The following is a 24,183-nucleotide window of genomic DNA, read 5'->3' on the forward strand; positions in this document are numbered from 1 at the left end:
TTTAGGTAAAGAATATGTTCGAGTGTTGTCAGAATATGAAACGCTCGGACATATGAGAAAATTTAAAAGAATATCCCATCCGACGATTCGGATCATTACTTCCTGCCCCAATACGCCGTTATTAGAGCAGAAAGTACCACTACAAAGGTACGCGTATAATTCAATGCCTCGAGCCCTACGGCCAACGGGAAGAGCCTAAATGATATTCTACTCCCAGGCCCAGTTCTACAAGCCGATTTACCCATACTAATCTTACGATGGAGACTATACCACTTCGTATTCAATAGCGACATCGAAAAGATGTATCGTCAAATTTGGGTGAACGAAAATCACACCAAATTTCAACGCATTGTGTATCGTACTTCCCCGAATGACCCTACTAGTCTCTATGAATTAAAGACGATTACCTTCGGAGTGAATTGCGCACCATATCTCGCGATTAGAATGCTCCTACAACTAGCAGACGACGTCGCAAGTTCACACTCCACAGTGGCTAGCATACTGCGAGAATACATGTATGTAGACGACGTGTTAGCGGGTGGACATACGATCACATCGACCATTAAAGCCAGAGATGAAATTCGCCAAGTCCTACACTCCGCGGGCTTTCCACTTCGCAAATGGACATCCAATTCAGAGGACATTCTAAGGGACATCCCCAAAGCAGACCTCCTCAGTGAAAACTTCCTGGCCTTCGAAGATACCAGTTCAGTTAAAGCATTAGGAATTCGATGGAATGCCCTCTCCGATTTATTTTATTTTAAAGCAGGGACGCTGGACAACCCGGAAAACATTACAAAGAGAACGATACTATCAGCAATCGCCAAACTTTTCGATACATTAGGGTGGCTGGCACCAATGGTCATTGTGGCAAAAATACTCATGCAGAGTATATGGTTGGAAGGCACCGCTTGGGACGAACCAGTATCTACCAGTACGCTGGAACGATGGACAACCTTCACCGACCAATACCATGAAATCGATAAAATCAGGATACCTAGATGGGTCAACTTTTCTCCAGGAACCGACATCGAGATCCATGGATTTTGTGACGCATCCGAGAAGGCTTACGCAGCAGCCGTTTACATGCGCGTGAAAACGCATAACGACATCTGGACAAACCTGCTGCTAGCAAAGACCCGAGTAGCCCCGGTGAAAACCCTGTCTCTTCCACGATTGGAACTTTGCGGAGCCGTGTTGTTAGCGGAAATCACCGAATCAATTTTCAGGAACCTTAAATTGGGACCAGTGAGAGTTCACCTGTGGACGGATTCAACGATCGTCCTCGCATGGATAAGGAAACCGCCTTGTTCCTGGTCAACCTTCGTCGCACATCGGATCACCAAGATCATCGACATGGTCGGAAATAAGGACTGGTTGCACGTGAACTCAGAGTCTAACCAAGCAGATTTAGGTAGCAGAGGATTACCGGCGTCTGAATTGGTCAACAATTCGTTGTGGTGGCAGGGACCTTCATGGCTGCAAGAAGACACTTCCCAATGGCCAGCACAAGAAAGGGACTACATCACCTCCGTAGAGGAAAAGATGGCGAAGACCTGCGCAACAACAACAGTAAATACTACCGATGTTCTCCAACGCTTTTCAGACCTACCTAGGGCTTTACGGGTGCTCTCATACGTTATGAGGTTCTACCGAAGAACTCACCCCAAAAATTTCATTAGTCAATAATGGAAATACCAGAACAAAATGTATTTATTGCGCATGTTATCTTACCCATTTAAAGAATTTTTGAAGCCAAGAGTTGAAGCCGATCAACCACTCATTTATTTAATAAGAGGGGGAGTAAAATGGACTGTCACTATTATGGGAGAGTTCATGCAGCCTTATTTAATAAACCCAGCGCATGTTTTTTAATATTAATTTATATAAACTAAAAATGAAATAAGTAAATATCGGAATATCCTAGATCTGTCACGCAATAAGATTACAACTGTGCCCCCAGAAGTTGGCACACTTTGATAAATTTACATCAAAATCAAATTTCACAACTTTCGGTAGAGATTGCAGCGTGTCCCAATGCAGGGCAGTCACCCCCGCATACGGAAGGGAATGAAAAGATAGCAAAACCCAGGCCGTTATTATATAGAGTCAGGGAAGTTAAAGGGGTAGACTGAATGGCCGTTTCGTGAGGTACTCACATAGACGGAATGAGCTCACAGTGTTGGTAGGAGCTCACTCAGCGACAAAACTTTCAAATAATCCCTCCCACAAAATGCTTTACGTTGTGATATTACATGAGTCCCACAACAGTAAGCCGTGTCGTCATGAGATTGAAGAAAATAAAGCGATTGCCGTTCCGATACGTAAATAATTTATAGTACAATAATTAAAAGCATATGAGGTATCGCTTAACCGTTTTAAGCTAATATCGCATAGAAATCCATCCAGAAAGGAATATAAAGTAGGGAAAATCTTTAGGGTTACAATTTGATAAGACCTAACTTTCGCAACCCATACTCAATAAATTTCAAAAAACCTCTAAATCAAATTAAATTACTTTATGTACAACAATCAACTTACATCGGAATATTTAAGAAGATGTTGAGGGAGTTCTTCATCGGATGGTACGCCTTCATCATTTACGCCACACAGAGCTATTGCAAAAAAGTCCAGATCCCTATTTAAATAATATTTTAAAACATTACGTTCAATCTTAAATAAAAGTGAAAAGTGAGCAGATTAAGAAAGCCATCCTGAAGCATTTCACACGGCAAATATCGACAATCCCCCTCTTCAACCAGCGGCTCCTTGATCGGTGTAACATGTCCCAAATCACCAATAAGTTGTTATACATTCTGCGTTCCTTAACTCCTCATATCTTCCATCCATCCCATCTTCATAGTACTCTTTCGTAAGTGCTGCTTTATGGGAAGCTACTTTGGTGAGGAATATATTGCCAGATTCCAAATCCAGGTGCACCAAACCATCAGAATGTACACAACGTAGACTTTCCGCAACATGTAATAACAAGATTCTCAATTCCGATTCAACAAGAAAGTGTGTTCGTATTAGCAATAGTAAACTGCCACAATCACAATATTCATTCTGTATTAACATATGCTTATCTTCTGCCCATGCAGAATAATAACGTACTAGATTGTCATGTGTGCCCCATACTGCAGGTGTCCACCCTTCGTTTAAAGCCCCCTTTTTCGAAAAAAAAAAACTGCCTGCTACCGGTTACCCAAATTATTCCCCGAATCAATATTTTTTTTACGGAAATTCATCCAGGTAAACCGAAATTCAAACTTATATATACATATTTTCATCTTCAATGCACCGTCAACCTTTAGCGAAGCATGACGCAAAACGCTAAAATCTCTATTATTTTTTATAAGGTGCATTATATACCAGCTCAACAACCTCTGTGCTTTCTCCACCGATTGCATCATGCAACGCCGTAACACCAGACGAACCTTGAAATTTTACAGCGGCACCATACTGCAACAACTCGCGTACGCAATGGGGAGTTTTCTTCGTATATAATTGCCGATATACAATTTTGCCAATCGTGAGAACCCAAAATATCTCAGCTCATTAGGTCAAACCGTGCTTAATGTATCACGCATTGTACCTGACGGTTTGCTAGTTTTTTTCTTCCTACCCTTGGTTAAATCAGTGTGTCGACGCATGGCAAACTAGACTTTGGGCTGAAGTTTGTCGACATAAACCATATGTGGAACCACGGAACAAAGAAAGTTTCACTACAACAATGGAGGCATTTTACAAGAGTATTAATGAGGGAAGAGGTGCCTGGTTCTTAGCAGTATGTCGCGGTAAAATCTCGGCGGGGCTAGATTTCACTGATCGTAATGGACGTACAGTTATTATTACGGAACTACCATTTCCGCCACTAAAAGACCCTAAAAATTATCTTAAAGAGTAAATAACGTCTCCAACCGTAACCGTACCAAAGAAAACGAATTATTATCAGGCCAAGCATGGTGTAGCTTAGAAGCACCTCGTACCGGTAATCAAGCCATTGGACGTGTCATACGCCACCAGCATGATTATGGTGCTGTTCTCTTATGCGATATACGTTTTGTTCAACCTAATCCAGCATCTTAATTATCGAAATGGGTAAGAGGATATTTTAGGCTCAACGCCACAAAGTATTCCCTTTGGTTCGATTGTAAGAGAACGACGTGAATTTTTCCGTAATCCCGACAAAACATTGCCAAAATCAAAAGAGCGTAGTATTGAAGCACTTGTTAATGAGACGCGTGAGGAGGTCAAAAATATTTTTATTTAACATATTCAATTAATAAACTACCTATCATTCGCAAATTTTTTTCAATAAATTGCACCACAAATTCTTAACCTCCTAGATCACTCAAGATCGTCCATTGTTTACTCGATTGATTTTTTACAAGTTAATTGGTGTTGTTGCTGCCATTTCAGCAGCAGCTGCAATCGCATTTTTCTTGATAGCAATTTTTGCTACACCACTGGGACACTTGGACGAACCGCCAACTAAAGCTAAAAACATACCATTATGCGCTACAGTCTGCCACAATTTGTCAATCACATATGGATGCATCATTTGCAGTGCATTCAAGTAGAAATTTAGAGATTGACCCACCAAAATTGCATCTCGTGGCAGCAGTTCACGTACTTCATTTTGTACATCTTTGATATTTTTCGTTACCGCATTCATTATATCTGATGTAATTCCAGAATAAGGGGTTAAATAATCTACAATTTTGTTTGTTAGCTTTACCAACGTTTCATATACAGTTTAAGATTTCTCATTTACAATAGAGCTTCGCGGAAGCTCGTTATGACCAACTATCGTCTTACACATTTCACAATCAACACCAAACATAGGGCTTTGATCTGTGAAAGGTGCGTAATTATCTTTAGTGAAAACGTAGTCTTTAAAACGTTCACTCAATTCACCACGTAAAGGCATTGAATAACCTTCATCAATCATTTGTAGTGCAGAAAGCAATAGTTTTGTACGAGGAAATTTTTCACCCGTAGGCAATGTATTTTTTTGCGTTTCAGCGGGGGTGCCATCTTCAATAACTGGAAATATAGCCTTTACTAGCAAAGTGGGATCTTCAACCATTTCAACAGCCGATTCCAATGAGCCATGTTCTTCAATTAAGTTATGCGCTTGCACATTTGTTAGTGGCACTTGTGCCACTTCCTCTGTGATAAAACCTTACAATGGTGGCAACACAATCTCTAAACGTGTTTGAAATATTTTGTTTGCTCGAACTTACTTTAAATTGATAAGTAGTGGTATAGGGAAAGACTTTCTAACATCAGTACAACACTATGCGACAAGCATAATGGTTTTTCCAAGAAACACCAACGATCAGGTGTACATGGTGATTTCTTACCAATTCATGCCTTCATTAGTAAATGTTGTATGTCTGTTAAAAATATGGATATACGTTGCTCTTGTGGCATATCAATTGATGCACGCTGCTCAAATTCACGTAATCTCAACATTCTCGAACGCTCCACCAGAGCCACCTAAAAAGAAAATAAAATTCTTAAGGAAAAGAAAATTAATAACATAATGTAAATTTAATTATAAAGTAAATTATCAAATGCAGTTAAAATTCACTTACCATGTCCTCAATGACCACCGAACACCTTACTCCAACCACGCGTAAAATTTAAAGGAATAAAGCAAGGGCGCGATGAATCGAATTTACCGCTTGCTTCAATTCTGTGGAATTTTCATTCTATACATAAGTATGTATAAATGTTCGCGAGCAATTTTGCTTTGCAGCTGGTATGCCTATACCAGTGCGCGGACGTTAAATAATGAAATGCTGGTAGTGGTAGATTTTATCAATGTACCAAAGATACGGCCACAAAATAACCGATTTCCGCATGTTATGCGAAAAATTATTGGCACAACAAAGGAGATGACAATAGCGCCAAAAATTATTTGCGTGCTCATTTACTACACTTATTTCATAAGAAAATTTATTTCTTTCTTGAATTTGTGCACAACTTTGTTCAAATTTGGTGGGGTTGGTTAGTGTAACCGCCTAATGTTAGTTGATTGTGCTCAGGAATTAAATACGTTTACCGAATGATCGCAGTCTTTGTTTTTCAATGCGAAAAATCCTGAAATATTGGTACATTTTGGCCCTTTGTGTTAGAAGTAGTAAAAAATGAAAACGGGTCAAAAAGCTGGTCCATCTATCAATTAAGTGGAAAATTCCGTGCACTGACTGTCCATATACGTATATCAACTTATGTATATCTATTTGCTTATTTTCTTTAGTGCTGCGTCAAATGACGCACGCTGGTACCGAATACCCGCAAAAGAAACAAATTCGTGATCGGCTTTTTGACCCATACTGACGCCTCGGGCAGTCCCAAAAAATACTAACGCACAAAATAACGGCCAACACCTCATTTAAAAATAATTATGTTTTCATTTACAAAAAAAAAAAAAAACAAACAAAAAACAACAAACAAAAAAATTTGTTTTTTTTTTGTTTTTTGGATTGCCGTCGGTACTGCTTGTTTTTTTTGGGTGGGGCAGGACTTGTTTGTTTTGAACAACAAACATCACAAACAGTCATTATAAGGGTTCGGTATAAAAACAATCCGAGTCCCGAAATTAAATAATCCCGACATGACAAAATCCCGACATTGGAAAAAGTAAACTGTTCTACTGGCCTAGTGCGCTACTGCCCCAGTGACCCAGTTTTGTTTTTCAAGGGCAAGCAAATACATAAATGCATATATATATTCGCAAGCTACAAACTTACCATACCTGCTGTCAGCTCACCAATAAATACACAACAGGGTTGCATGCAACCTCCGAATGGTACGTGCAGATAGAACGCGTCGTGGAGAACGCATCGCCAATCTGCATGTAAGCACCGACAGTTGGTACACTTTCGAATTTAATTACGAATTGCGTATTCGTCATGAGCTGTCGCACAAAATTAAATCCGTACCTTCGTCGGCCTCTACGCTTCGTTTTAAACTCGCTTTATTCATCTATTTGAACATACGTTTTGTAATAAAATACCTCCGCTTCACCCAACCAACCTCACGGTCACTCGCCCTGGCACTTCAAAAGATGCCACACCTCCTCCAACAAAAAAAGGCAGTCGCCCCGAGAGCGACATGATACCTTAGACGCTGTAACGGAGACCTCGGCCTCTTCGTCCAGCCCAGAAACATCTAAACAAAAAAAAATGCGAGTCTGGAACGGAGACCCCGGCCTCTTCGTCCAACCAAACAAAAATAATGCCAGTCTGGAACGGAGACCCCGGCCTCTTCGTCCAGCACTAGTGACCTTCTACGTCATATCAATTTATGGATTCTATATATATCTAAGAATTATATATAATCAAAGGCAAGAAATATTCACTTTCCTCCACTTCTAATGTTTATTTTCATCCTAGCTTAGGTGGCATGCTGCGCAAGTCGGGCAGGACTCCCGGCCACCCGCGACGCTTTCGAAATACGCGATTTATGTTAAGTTTAGTTTTAATGCAAACGTTTTTTCTCGTTGCTTTTCAGCGGTCGGATTTCGGTGGGGGTAAAATAGATGTTGCGTATCGCAAGGGGGCCGGCATGTTTAGGCAGAATGCCTAACTTTTCCGCATCTGATTGCGATCCCCCCAATGCAACTCTGCAAATCGATACTCGATACTCGACTTAATTTATAACCACCCACATCATCACCACCACATGCATGTGCATGCATGTACATGCACGTGTATGTGTGCTTTTTGTCAGCACTCATGCATATGCATGTCGGGGTTGATGTGTGGGTGCCTTTCCCCTCCAAAACGGAGGATTTTGCGGGGTCAACGGTTGTAGCTTGCTATACAACCGCTCTCTTGGATTCTAACAGCCAACCAGCTAACATCTGCCGCCAGCGATCTCCACTGTTTTCAACAAGATATTCAGGTAACATTGTACCCACGTTATTTTACTTTTATCTAATAAAGTTCACCCATTATAACGAGAAAAATCCTCTTGTGTTATTCGTTTCTTTTTGAGTGAACCATCCATTTCGAGATCGACCCGTGTGCGCCTAACCACTGCCGGTTTCAGACGCACCCCGGCCGAACAGTGTTCTTCATATCACATTAGAAATATCCAAGATTCCATTATAACTTTAATTAATAATAAAGTAGTCAATTTTGAAAATTTAAGTTTCCCATTACAAATAAAAGATATTGAAATATTTGAATCAAATAATCCAGATATTAGTGTAAATGTGTTTGGTATAGAAAACAATTTGGTAGTTGGACCCCTATTATTAACAAAAGAAGAAAAATCACATCACATTAATCTTATTTCTTTATACAGTGATGATTTCAATGAAAGCCATTATGTTTGGATAAAAAATTTAAGTAGATTAATGGGGCATCAAGTTACAAGCCATGAGCATGAATTTAATTTTTGCAATACATGTCTAATACATTTTGATAAGGAAGAAAAATTACTAACTCATAAAAAGCATTGTAGAAAAATTGTAACACGCATGCCTACACCTGAGAAAAGAATGATAAAATTTGAAAATTTCAAAAAACAATTAGATGTATCATTTACTATATATGCAGATTTGGAATGTATTCTAAAACCAATAGATATTCAAAATTCTAGTAGGACTCAATGTGTAAAAGAGCATATTCCTTATGCTTATTGTTATTTTATTAAGTGCTCATATAATAACCAACTGAATCGTTTTAAAATATATAGCGGTGTTGATGCTCCAAAACATTTTTTTAAAAGGATTTTCGATGATGTTTTAGATATTTATCACCTATATTTGAGTAAAATAGTTAGAATACATCCATTAACTGCCAACCAACTTAGGCGTCAAAACGAGGATATATTTTGCCATATTTGTGGAATGGAACTTTTATTAAATGATAGGGTAGCAGACCATTGCCATTTAACTGGTGAATATTGAGGTCCAGCACATAATAAATGTAATTTATAATATCAGATATCAAATTTTATTCCAATATTTTTTCACAATTTATCTAAATATGATTGTCATTTATTTATTAAAGAGTTGTCATATGTAGAGGGGGATATAAATATTATTCCCTTAAACAAAGAGTTGTATATTTCAATATCAAAGAGAATATATGTTAATAATAAAGATACCATTGAACTTAGGTTTTTAGATTCATTTCGATTCATGCCTTCTAGCTTAGACAGTTTAGCTAAGAATTTAAGTAATAATGATTTAGAAATAACAAAGGCTTATTTCCCCAACGACCATCACTTTGATTTAATGAAACTTAAAGGTATTTTTCCATATGACTACTTAGATTCAGAAGAACGTCTCAACGAAACACAATTACCTGATCGTTCACTTTTCTTTAATAAATTATCAAATGAATCGTGTAGTATCGATGATTATCAGCATGCAAAAATGTTTGGACAACATTTAATTATTCCAATTTATTAGATTATATATTATTATATCTAAAAGTAGATTTGCTACTCCTCAGTGACATTTTTGAAAATTTTAGAAAATTGTGTAAAGGAATTTATCGACCCTAGTCAATATTATACATCTCCAGGATTATCTTGAAACGCAATGCTCAAAATAACTAGAATAGAATTAGAATTGTTTACTGATGAAAACATGCATAATTTTATAATGTCGGGAATTAGGGGCGGGATTGTTCAATGTTGCAAACGGCGTTCAGTTGCTAACAATAAATATTTAAGTGATTACGATGAGACTAAGGCTTCAAATTATATAATTTATTTAGATGTTAATAATTTATATGGTTATGTTATGTCACAATATCTCCCTCATAATAATTTTGAATGGATTGAAAACGTAGAGGAGTTGGACGTTTTTAGCATACCAGAAGATTCTTTAGTCGGATACATATTAGAAGTAGATTTAGATTGTCCCATAACCGTTCACAATACTCATAATGATTTACCATTTTGTTTTGAAAATAAAAAAGTTGGCTCAATGGAAAACTCAAAGTTGATTGGTGATTTGCGAAACAAAATAAAATATATTATTCATTATAGAAATTTACAACAATGTATTAAACATGGACTTGTATTAAAAAAAATTCATAGAATTCTACAACTTAATCAATCATATTGGCTAAAAAAATATATTGATTTAAACAATTATCATAGAACATTAGCAGCAAATAAGTTTGAGGAAAACTTCTTTAAATTATTGAATAATGCTGTGTATGGGAAAACTATGGAAAATGTAGATAAAAGGGTAGATGTTAAATTAGTACAAGATTGGGAAAATACTAGTATTGGGGGAAGAGGTAGGAAAAAATTAGGTGCTAGGGCCTTAATAGCAAAATCAAATTACCATAGTCTAAGCAAATTTTCCAATAATTTAATAGCGATTCAATTGAAACAAGTGTCACCTCTGTACAATAAACCGATACATATTGGTTTTACCGTATTAGAACTTGCTAAATTTAAAATGTATAGTTTTCATTATGATTATATCAAAGAGAAATATAAAAACAATAGTGCTTTGAATTATATGGATACTGATTCATTAATATATGATATTCAAACTGGTGACTTTTATAATGATATTGCAAAATTTTTCGATACATCCTCATATCTAAAGGAAAATATTTTTAGTTTTCCGCAGTTGAATAAGAAAGTTCTAGGTATGATGAAGGATGAATGTAATGGGAAGTTAATAAAAGAGTTTATATGTTTAAGAGCAAAAATGTATTCATTTAAAATTGATAACTAAAAAAATTAAGGGAATTAAAATTTGTGTAACTTCTACATTGAGTTTAAGTGATTTTAGAAAATTTCTGTTGGTAAATAAATTGTATAATGCGTCAATGTATACATTTAGATCTGAATTACATACGGTTTATACACAAAATATTTATAAAGTAGCTGTAAGCAATATGGATGATAAGCGAATTGTACGAGAAAATCATATTGATACTTATGCTTATGGTCATTTCGAAACCTTATAGTAGTACTTTACTGTAATGCATTTAAGAAAAACATTAATAAACAATTTATATTGTATTACATAAAAATTACTGTTTTGTATTTTTCTTTCTGCTCATAATTGTAATATATTGGCGGCTTCAGATCCTATAAATAGAGGTCGACATCGAAAGGGGTTCGATAATTTTATACAGCTATAAAAGATATATAAAAGAAAATTCCACACCAGATTCTTATCAGATACACACAACTGGTAGGTAACAGGTTTATCAGATTCTTATCAGATACACAAATGGTAGGTAACAGATTTAACAGATTCTTATCAGATACACAAATGATAGGTCAAAGATTTACCAGATTCTATCAGATACACAACCGATAGGTAACAGATTATTTTCTTCGGTCACTCATTAAAAATCATGTCAAATAATCATATGACTGTGTTACCAATTCTTGTTAAGATCAGGAAAGTATTAAATGAAAAACTTAAAAGAATGAAATTGAGAGAATTGGATAGAATCAACTTGTTAGAGGATACAGACATTCTACTAATTAAGACTGTCTCGGCCGTTTCATGTTCATAACGAAAAATGGTCCCGCAAACACTTTGTCAAATGTATTTCCCTTATCTTCCTTCTCTGAAACACAGACGCACACAAGTAGATTACGCATTGCTTAATGAGATGGCATGTTGCAAGTAGATTACGCATTGCTAGACACATTTTTTCTTATCGCACGCACACAAAAAAAAATTTGTTTCACAATTTAAGCAGTTGATAACTCTACTGATTATTGTATGCTTATACATAATAAAATGTATGAATATATTCGATGACATGTTGCAAGTAGATTAGGCATTGCTTACTATAATGAGATGTCATGTTAAAAGTAGATTACACATTTCTATTCTTCTACTATAAAAGATCAGCTCAGATCCACTTTAAATTATTCAAAATTCAAGACGCAAACCTATAATATGATAAGCATTTAAAATTCAAAAATTGTAATTTACAGCGCATACATTAGGAGGGATAATCTCCCTCTTAATGATTTTGCGCGATGGCACCGAATTTTGGAGAACGACCAGCAGCGTCAAGAGCTGCTTGACGAAATTGTTGAAGGGATGCTAGAGTATTTAAGATTGCAACCGGATTTTATTAAGTTTTCTAACATGTCAATGGTTGTACCAAACATTGATTAAGTGACACTGAGGCGGGAAATTTTTCTGTCTCAGTATCACTTTGCGAAAAGATATGGACGCTTTATGGTCCATAGGGGTGGGCGAAATTCGATTTATGGAGGGTGTCATAACACTCTCTTGAAGATACTAAAAAATAAAAAATTTTAAAATTTAAAATAAAAATTGTTTTTATTTATTTATTTAAAGATTTATTTGAAAAAGTAAGTATTTACAGATAGAATTTACAACGAAGTTGATTATGTATTTTTGTGTAAGTGTTTATAATTTTGTAGGCTTCCTCATCCAAACGCTCTAGGTGTGAGCTATTGCAAGTGTCTGGGCCATCTGTGCTATTAGAATTCGACCAAACACAGTTTTCATAGTATTCACCGAAATTATTTTTTATTTTACTTAATTTATATCTATACTCAATTTCTGAATGAATTTCGAAAAGTCTTTTCCTCTGCTCTTCAGGTAAAATTTGTATAAATTGCTTCATAAATTTAAATATGTCTACTGCTGCTGACGACGACGACGACGATGACATGTTTGTGATTACTGAACTTTAATATGCAATATTTGATAATAACGATCAACATGAATTATTGTTGGATTTATATCGTACGAAGTGTGCTCATAAAATGCTTCTCGTTGATGTAATGTCTCCGTATTGTCTTCCGGAAATTCAAAGCAATAGATATTTAAAGTACGCTGTATATAATTGCTGTAATAAGAGCATTTAATTCGTATTTCACAATTATCGTAAACTAAATTGAAATGTCTATAAGAAACCTCTGGGCTTTAAAGAATGCTCTCTATTCTCTTTTCCTTTTCAACTAGTAATTCTTTAAAATTGTCAATAGCCTCTAGAATGGTCTATTCACTTTTTTTCACACCATGTAACTCACTCCTTTGATCGCGGATAGTTGGTATAAAAGATCCCCCAGGGCTCTGCGTTGTTGTTGTTGTTGATGTTGTTTTTAATAATGAGGGGTTGAGCTCAGGAAAACTCAGATCTAACAATTGAATTGTTACATTTATTTTTAAACTAGTCTGTTTACTATTTTCAAAATTTCTAAAGCTGTTTATATTTTGTTCTTGATTCATAAATTGATTATAGGGATAACTTGTTCCATAACTTAAGTGAAACAGGTAAATAAGTAAAATTTTTATTAAATTAGCTAATTTCATATCGGTTTTTTTTATTTTTATCTATACACGTGTGAGTCACATTATACAATGATCATATTATATGTTTGTCTATAGTTTTTCACATCAATTATTTCTATATGTGGTCTTTTAAGTGAAGTATCCTGGGCTATAATCTTTTCAATATCACCATTACTAAGAATTCGTTCAGTTTGAATTTCACGATATTCAAAGCACTTGATGTTCAACATTTTTTCCACGTATCTACTATCATAAGTACAACGAATTGGTAGATCAAAATTATCATATTCCAATTTAAAATGTCGATAAAAAGCTTGTTTTGCCTCAATGATTCCTCCAATATCAGATTCCTTTTCAATGAGCTCTCTACGAAATGCCTCTATAGCTTCATCTATAGTAAAAGTTGTCATAGGTTCCTCGCATTACTATCTAGGTTTTCCCAAAATGGTGCTCCGTAGGTAGTTTTCAAAACAAATAATAATAATAATGAGATATAAAATTAAAATTCATTGTGATATATCCCTTTGTTCACGTCGATTTAAAATGAGGTTGATATTAGAAAACAATGTATTTATATACTTACTTTTCTTCTTTTTCTTCTTATTCTCACCCTTTTAAAATAAAAAAAACACTAAAGTTAAGATTTCTAATTCTATTTTATTTCATTATAAATTTAAATTACTACCCGATATGTATTTGAACAAAATATATGCTGATTTTAAAGCACAACGAATTTGTCGTTGGTTGATTTTCACATTACAATCAGTATGATAATGATATTGACAACGCATAACATCTGGGTGTAAACTTTATAATCTAAAGAGATTCATTCCATCACATCCTGTACTCTCCTCTTCAATGTTAAACACCGGCTTTTGGAGGAACTCTGCTATCTATACACTTTTTTCTTGCCCCTTAACATAAACTTTTATGTTCTTCAATGTTGACATCAAATAGTTTTTTACAGATTTAAAACTATCGCTTCCATAGGACCATAATAAATTATGGTGGTGTAACATTAACCAATTAGCTTGTCGTTGATTATCCTTACTCAGATCCGAAAATTCAAATGGAGCTTTTATGTGAAAACAATGGAATTCTTCATTGTTGAGGACCACAGCTATTTCATTTACAATAAATCTATTATCGTATGCTTTGTTACGTGGCTGACTGTTTGTGTGGCGAAGGAGCGGCGGCAAGCAGGTATGCTTGCGGGCCCAGGCTAGCCCATCGTCTTGGGCGGGGTATTTCACCACCGTCCTCACCCGCAGCCACATGAACAAAAAGCGGGTTCATACCTGCATATGTTGTAAATGAAGGGAAAGCTGAAACAAATAGAAATAAACGTGAGGGGCAGAGTTAAGAGGGGTAAAGATGAAGGCCTGTCCTGTCAGGTGGAGTCTTCCCTCCTCTGCAGTGCAACCTTGCACTGCACCGTGGGCACTGTGCTGACTCCTGTTTACCTTACATTGCCCCAAACCTGACATGAGTCTGTCCCCTGTCACTCAGTCATTTTCCCTAGACACTCACCTTCACCTAACCTTTCCGCGCACAAGCGCAGCACAACACCAAACTTAAAACTTAGCCCTGCATAATGAATGTATTAAATTCATCCAAACATAATTCTTATAATTTATTTACAACATTTTTGGTTTAAAAATTACCGGCTAACACCCTACTACCAGTTCAATAATTTCAACAAAACTTTAAACTCAAAGTTTACTACAAAATAATTTTCCAAGGATTTCAAAAGGCTTAACTAGTATCAATTTCTAGAGTTTCTATTTACTCAAAATATAAACAAAAAAATGCTCAAATATAATGCTGAACTTTATTACTATATAACATTACAAATTCATGGGAATGCAGGAAGAAGTAGATAAATTTCAAATTCAATGCAATACAAGATACCTATGACTAATAGACAAAGCGTCTGGACTCATATAAAGAAAAATTTAAACTTTTAGGGCCACCCTAATGACATATTATTAATAGGAGCTAATTCTAAATCATAAAATTACAAATTAAAATAAGATTAAACAAAATAAGAGGGCGAACAAAAAAATTCAAGTACCCTAATCCCTGATCTACCGCAACCGCTCAAGTAAACATAAGATCAATTATGTACACAGCAAAAGTAGGTCATCAAACGAAAAGAATTTATGTGTATATGAAAACAAATGGTATGTATGTAAGTGCAAATGTACGTTTGTGACGTTTTTCATGCATACACATATGTTCGTTGCAATCTGTTTTTATTTTTCTGATTTGCTAATTCCTGTTCTATTTTTGCAAGAGCAGGAATCTATGCTAACACATGTGCATACAACCAAACAGGTGTATTTTGATAAATTTTGATGTTTCACTCAAAACACTCACCGAGTTACTCTTCTTATCCAACGGCGCCGCTGCAGTTGAGTAGCTGAAACAAGAAAACTCAAACATACATATGTACATATAATCACGCTCAAACACTGATCAAGATCGATCGCTTACGATCTTGGATGTTTGCATATTAATAGTAATAAGGTTATAACCGTGCTGACAATATGAAAAAACGTGGGTAAAAAATTCGATAAAAAAAACATATGAAAAAGATTCAAACGATTTTTCAGGCGCTTAGAATCAAGCTCCTGAGGCTAAATGTGCGGAACCAGGAGTAAGTTTGTCGGAAGCGTTCCGGCAAATAAGTATGTGTGCTCAGAACCTAGTAACTAGCCGCAACAAAAGAAACAAAGGAATCTTACAAATAAATGTCACAGAAAGGGGAATTGCAAATGAAAAACTAATTAAAGAAATTTCAAAAAGTGTAAAGTGAAATGGAAAATTAATCGAAAATATAATTTAAAAAAAAAAAGGCAAGTGAAGTATTAATTAGACCTTAGCAAAAAGGTTTCCTGGCAAAATTTTCAAATTAGCAACCCCAGCCCTATATTTTTCCTACCACAAAACTTATGTCAAAAAAGAATGTTACAATAAGAGTAAGTATACAAAAAAAAAAGTATGTGAGAAAATACAAAAGTATAGCGTGTTGGGAACAACACACAAAAAAAATTTTAAATTCAATTTCGAGGATTTTTCCTGCTGCTGCCGTGGTGGTTTGTTGCTGTTGTCGAAAGTGATCTCCGCCGATACCGCTTTTATGCTTCTTTATATGTTAGCTTCTTATCCGTGTGATGCTGATAAAAATTACTTTGTTGAGCTGGTTGGTGGATGGAGATAGTGTTGTTATAGTTGTTGTTGAGGTGGCAATGTATTGCCGGTATCAAAATATGTGGTTGTTGTTGGCGTTGCGCCGCCAATAAATACCTGTGTTGTGCTAGGTGTTGTGCCGTCGGTGAAAAACCTCTGTGTAGTTGTTGTATGCGTGATGTGTCGTCGGAAAAATGTTGCTGTCAAAATTTGTTGTGGTTGTTGCTGATGTTTTCTGTGACACCTTTCATTTGTTGCAATACCAATTAAGTGTGGCCGCAGGTGGGAATTGTAATTGCCAATAGAAAAAAGGGGTTTTACTTGTAACTGGCGTTGCGCCGTCGATGAACAAATATATGTTTGTTGTTGGGCGCGATGTCACTAACCGCTAACCGATATTTTTAATTCTCTGCCGCGTGTGTTCTTTCCAAAAGTGCCCTGGTAATATACAAAAAAACCTTATTCTTCAAGAATTCCTAATGTGGAAAAACTGGTGAAGCTGAAACTTTTTTTTTTGTCTGCATTATTAATATACGCACCGGCACACATATGTCTGTATGTAGGCGTGGATACATGCATGCAAGTTTTCTCTTGGCTTGCTTGGAAAATTGGCTATATGGAAGCTAACTTCTCAGTGGGCATGCCAAGCTGAAAAAAAAACCCATCCAAAGCCAAAGAAAACCATTAGACTTACCTGGTTTTTAGCTGTTGCGACACACGTTGTGGTTTAGCTCATTTCTGCTGTCACAGTTAGGATCGGGAGCTAGGTGGCAAACCAGATTGGTTTTGTTTTTGCGTTCGCGATACCCTTTTCGCCGCGCACTACACAAAAAAACTTTAACTGTCCAAACAATTTAGCAAACAGTCTTTACTGCGATTTGAGGCGCGCACTAAGAACTGGGTGTATTTAAAGATTTTTATGGACATTTGGTTCGTGCCTTGACCGCTCACACTGATACATTCACACGTTCATAGCCTTATACCAATACACATCAACATACCTAATACAGAGCAAAACAAACACATAGGTACAAATATAGTAGATTCTAACATGGCAAATAGATTGGTCCAAATGAACCCTTCGGCTCCTCCACTGGTTGCGCTACCAAAAATCCACAAGCCGGACACGCCAATGAGGCCCATCATTAATTTTAAATCGGCACCATGTTACAAACTGTCCAAATATTTAAAAACGATATTGATAGACACTCTGGAGCTAAGGAACGAATATGCAATAACTAACACAACAGAACTAATAGAGAGACTCGAGACCGTAGAGCTAACAAGAAACAGCAAATTGGTATCTTTTGACATAAAAGATCTATACCCATCTATACCACTATCGGAGACTTTGGACATTGTTAGCTCAACAATAGTTCATAACACAAAAAACAAAGTGAAAAGTATGCAAATCACAAATACGCTAAGAACCACTTTACGTCAAAACTATTTTAAATTCAACAATAAAATATATAGACAAACAAACGGTCTTGGAATGGGAAGCCCCACATCAGCAATTCTTATGGAAGTGTTCATGCAAAATCTGGAAGAAAAGTACATACAGGAGCTGAAGTCCAAATTAGGCGTGTCATTTTATGCTAGATACGTGGATGACATAATATGCGTTTTAACTACTAATAACGAAGAGCTCGTACTGGAGTACCTCAACAAACAGCACGGCAATATAAAATTTACAATGGAAACCGAAAAAGACGGAGGAATCAACTATCTAGACCTCACGATAAATATTGATAAAGAAGCCAAAAGATTTAACTATAACATATATAGAAAGTCAACGGCCACAGACACAATAATACACAATACCTCAAATCACCCTCAACATCATAAAAATGCAGCATTAAGGCACTTGGTACATAGACTTGAAAGAACACCTCTTACACAAGAGGCATATAAGAGAGAACTTGAGGTCATATATAATATCGCTGCAAACAACGGATATAAAAAAGCACTAGTAGATAAGCTCAGAAGGACAAATGGAGAACCAAAAAGAAATAATGAAAAAGAAAATAATAGCTGGACTACTATGACATATACTGGAAAAGCAACATATAAACTGGCAAATTTCTTTAAAAAATACAACATTAACACAGCATTCAAAACATCGAACAATCTAGGGCGAAAACTAAGAACTAACATTAACTCAGAGGATCCGTTTAGCAGCCACGGCGTATACAAGCTTACCTGCGGATGCCAGCATAGTTACATAGGACAAACAGGACGGCAAATAAGAACGAGGTTCAGAGAACATATTAGAGATTACAACAAAAAAATACGGAATCCAAACATTATTCCCGAGTCTAACTTCGCGAATCACATGGTCGAGAATGAATGTTCCCCAGCAAACATCAACAAAACAGTTAGGGTTCTTCACATACAAGAAAAGGGCCGACGTCTCAACGTACTCGAAAACATGGAAATCTACAAACAGAAAACATTCGACGGTAGAATAATAAACGAACAGATAAACACCATTTCTGACACAATATTTGAGCCTTTAAAACTTGTTTACAGGAAACAACTTAATCACACAGGTACAACAGACAAACGCACAACAACAAATAAACACAAAAAAATTAACACACCAAAACAAAAAACCGACAAAGAAGGTCAAACGACTAAAATCACAGATTTCTACCTAACCCAGTCAGCCACACAAATCGATTAGTAAACCACCCTCGGATCTGAACGAACACACAGCACATACACATAACTAAATATACACAAGCATCAATTTGACAATACCTGCTCATATACCTACGAACTATAAATACAGGACAAATGACAACAACAGATCAGAACGAAAATCGACACTGATGATGGCACAACGCCGAAACCGGTTTGTCTCAAAACCAAATTTGACAAGGGATGACGGAAAATCGTTCCAATATACATCATTTGTCCACCCTGTCGGAAAATCAACCAAACAAGATAAGTCAGTTATTGCTTGTCAGGCTTTTAACTTGAACGCGAACGGACTACTAACAATTTACAAGCGACGCCTACTGAAAATATATAAAGCAAAGGCGAGCATTTGGTTCAACAAACAATGCCTGGAATTGAATGTTACTCCGAAATTCGCAAAAATAACAATAAAGGCAAATACCAAATCTAGCAGGAAAACAGTTAAAAAAGCGGAAAAGGATTTTTTAAAATATGAATTGGAAAGCTTATACTCGAAGAAGGATGAGATAAATGCCGAGTTATTATCTATCCATTTAAGATTGGCAGAACAACTACCTACGACTGTATTAATGGAATGCTTCGACCGCATTAAGACAGAGGTCGATCAGGAACTACAACAAAAATACAGGTCGCTGAACCGAAAATTGGACAAGCTGGCAGGACGACGAGAGGGTAACCAAAACCAAAACACTCACCAGTTTCATGACAAGTTCGTTAACCTCACAACAGTGGCCATTACCAAGGAAGAGGCACAACTTCTCGAAAAGGGCCTGAAACACAATATCATGGACCAGAATACAGTAAGAAAAACAGAGCAAGCGATTGTAGATGCGGAGATCGCAATATCATTGATACCACAGGAAGAACAGGAGCACGCAAGACACATGTGCAGGGAAATCATAAGAAAGGAGGTGAAAGAACAGGAAGGACAAAAACCGAATGCAGAGGAGAAAACAATAAAGAATCTACGGCATAAACTAAGGAAAAACAATATTGTCACAACGAAAGCGGATAAAGGAAACACCACTGTGCTAATCGAAAAAGAGCAATATATATCCAAAACCGAGGATCTCATAGAGGAAATGAAATGTCGTAGAATGAGAGAGGATCCCACAGATGAATACCAAAAACAAATCAAAGTTGCTATAAAAAATGCAACAAATATAGTAGATTCTAACATGGCAAATAGATTGGTCCAAATGAACCCTTCGGCTCCTCCACTGGTTGCGCTACCAAAAATCCACAAGCCGGACACGCCAATGAGGCCCATCATTAATTTTAAATCGGCACCATGTTACAAACTGTCCAAATATTTAAAAACGATATTGATAGACACTCTGGAGCTAAGGAACGAATATGCAATAACTAACACAACAGAACTAATAGAGAGACTCGAGACCGTAGAGCTAACAAGAAACAGCAAATTGGTATCTTTTGACATAAAAGATCTATACCCATCTATACCACTATCGGAGACTTTGGACATTGTTAGCTCAACAATAGTTCATAACACAAAAAACAAAGTGAAAAGTATGCAAATCACAAATACGCTAAGAACCACTTTACGTCAAAACTATTTTAAATTCAACAATAAAATATATAGACAAACAAACGGTCTTGGAATGGGAAGCCCCACATCAGCAATTCTTATGGAAGTGTTCATGCAAAATCTGGAAGAAAAGTACATACAGGAGCTGAAGTCCAAATTAGGCGTGTCATTTTATGCTAGATACGTGGATGACATAATATGCGTTTTAACTACTAATAACGAAGAGCTCGTACTGGAGTACCTCAACAAACAGCACGGCAATATAAAATTTACAATGGAAACCGAAAAAGACGGAGGAATCAACTATCTAGACCTCACGATAAATATTGATAAAGAAGCCAAAAGATTTAACTATAACATATATAGAAAGTCAACGGCCACAGACACAATAATACACAATACCTCAAATCACCCTCAACATCATAAAAATGCAGCATTAAGGCACTTGGTACATAGACTTGAAAGAACACCTCTTACACAAGAGGCATATAAGAGAGAACTTGAGGTCATATATAATATCGCTGCAAACAACGGATATAAAAAAGCACTAGTAGATAAGCTCAGAAGGACAAATGGAGAACCAAAAAGAAATAATGAAAAAGAAAATAATAGCTGGACTACTATGACATATACTGGAAAAGCAACATATAAACTGGCAAATTTCTTTAAAAAATACAACATTAACACAGCATTCAAAACATCGAACAATCTAGGGCGAAAACTAAGAACTAACATTAACTCAGAGGATCCGTTTAGCAGCCACGGCGTATACAAGCTTACCTGCGGATGCCAGCATAGTTACATAGGACAAACAGGACGGCAAATAAGAACGAGGTTCAGAGAACATATTAGAGATTACAACAAAAAAATACGGAATCCAAACATTATTCCCGAGTCTAACTTCGCGAATCACATGGTCGAGAATGAATGTTCCCCAGCAAACATCAATAAAACAGTTAGGGTTCTTCACATACAAGAAAAGGGCCGACGTCTCAACGTACTCGAAAACATGGAAATCTACAAACAGAAAACATTCGACGGTAGAATAATAAACGAACAGATAAACACCATTTCTGACACAATATTCGAGCCTTTAAAACTTGTTTACAGGAAACAACTTAATCACACAGGTACAACAGACAAACGCACAACAACAAATAAACACAAAAAAATTAACACACAAAAACAAAAAACCGACAAAGAAGGTCAAACGACTAAAATCACAGATTTCTACCTAACCCAGTCAGCCACACAAATCGATTAGTAAACCACCCTCGGTTCTGAACGAACACACAGCACATACACATAACTAAATATACACAAGCATCAATTTGACAATACCTGCTCATATACCTACGAACTATAAATACAGGACAAATGACAACAACAGATCAGAACGAAAATCGACACTGATGAGGGCACAACGCCGAAACCGGTTTGTCTCAAAACCAAATTTGACAAGGGATGACGGAAAATCGTTCCAATATACAGCATTCGTCAATGCTGCTAGGCTGTTAGTAACATAGTGACTGCTGCCAACAACCTGATGCCAACGCGCAACATCTCATATCCCTGCAACATTGTGCTCATTGTAGGTACAATGTTATCACTACGCGATGTTATCAGGCTAGTGGCAACATTGCGGCTTAGGCACGGACCTGGACACAAAACGCATATACCCTCTGCCACTCATTTAAGCCAGTATGGAGGCAGGCTGTCGTTACAGGCTCGCAACCGCCGATGGTGCCTGCACTATGGAGCGTGTGCGTAAAAAAAAATTCATACGCAGCCTGCAACATTTTGTTTCCCGTCCAGCATGTGGCCTCGACCCACGACTCAATGCCGGGCTCAATTTTATTGTTAGCGCTTGGTTCTATTGCTACATCTACATACTACGCCACTGGGTCACTTCTACTCATTATACCATGCATAACCGATATCACAGATCGAATCCAAAATCTAGAATAATCAGAAAATAAAATATCACATATAATAAAACTTAATAAGAAACTATAAAATATAATATCACTGGTAATAAAAAGGATGAAGTAAAAGGATTACATAAAATAAAATATCACAGATCATATCGTCAAGTAAAAAAAATATGTGAAATAAATAAATAAATAAAAAAAATCTAAATAAATCTAAATAATCAAATAAATAAAAAAGTCAAGAAAAATAAAAATAATTTAATAAAATAATCACATAGGTCAATAAATTAATAAATACAATTCGTCAATAAATAACTAAATAAAAATACGTCGATAAATAAATAAACAACATAGAACAAGAGTACTAGCACTACAAAAAACATTAAACTATTTTGCAAAAATGTCTTTAGCGTGATATACGCCGATCTTTTTCCCATTGCTATCGGCAAGCTCGTACATTGAATTCCCTACAGAATTAAGTACGATACATTTTACTTGTTTGGGAGCTAGCTTGGCATTGTAGTTATCGACTACGGAACTCTGCTTAAAGTTTCGGCGATAAACCACTTGTCCAATTTGAAACTTAACATCCTAACTCCTAGTGTCGTATACCTTTTGGCTTCTTTCATGGGCCAACTTCAGCTCTTTCATAATTTTGTTCCGAATTAGTTGCAGTTTATCACCGAGGGCCTCTACCTTGCAATCAACATCCTTCACCACTGCCAGCTTTCGGTATAGCTCATATGATGCAGCATGCTGTATCATAGGCATACCGAAAGTGGCGTAGTACGGCGACATGTTGATTGCTGCATGTATAACGCTGCGGAGTGCAAATGCGGCATCACTGACGCATTTGTCCCAATTTTTCTGATTCTCTTTTATAAATGACCTAATGATCTGTAGGACAAATCGGTTTTCCCTCTCTGCAGCGTTACCCTGAGGTGAATAAAAGGCTGTTTTTACATGTTTGGTGCCATACTTTTCTAAAAAGTTGTTGAAGATCTCAGATACAAACTGTTTTCCATTGTCCGAATGGACATATTCGGGCACGCCAAAAACATGAAAAACATCCTTTTCCAACAACTTGACTACCTCGGCTGAAGTTGCCCTTTTCATTGGTTTTAAGAACACGAACTTTCAAAAATGATCTAAACATTCAAAGACATACACATTACCATCACTAGAACGTGGATAAGGACCCATAAAATCAATGAATAAACGTTGGAAAGGTCGTTCTGTGACTTTTTGTTTCCCCATTAACGGTTGTTTAAAAACATTTTGTGTCTTATTTGCTTTGCAAGATTCGCAATCTTTTATATGGGCGCATACATCTGTGACCATTCCTGGCCAGTAATATTTCTGACGTAGTCGGGACAGTGTCTTGTGGATGCCACCATGACCAGCGTACGGTGAGCTATGAGACAACTCTACCAGCCCCGGTCGCAACCCCGACGGAACCCAGAGCTTCCAGGTCTGGTCCGCTAGAAGGTCGTCCCCCTGTCGAATTGCGTCCGTTT

At 36.5% G+C, this 24,183-nt stretch overlaps 1 pseudogene; it reads right to left on the reverse strand.

Annotated features, from left to right (window-relative positions):
• Positions 1-4,387: 4,387 nt before the first annotated feature.
• On the reverse strand, positions 4,388-23,437 carry LOC137235067 (RNA exonuclease 5-like; annotated as a pseudogene).
• Positions 23,438-24,183: the final 746 nt, after the last annotated feature.

The sequence above is a fragment of the Eurosta solidaginis genome, chromosome X (assembly GCF_040869045.1).
Source record: "Eurosta solidaginis isolate ZX-2024a chromosome X, ASM4086904v1, whole genome shotgun sequence".
In the NCBI taxonomy this organism is placed as follows: Eukaryota; Metazoa; Arthropoda; class Insecta; order Diptera; family Tephritidae; genus Eurosta; species Eurosta solidaginis.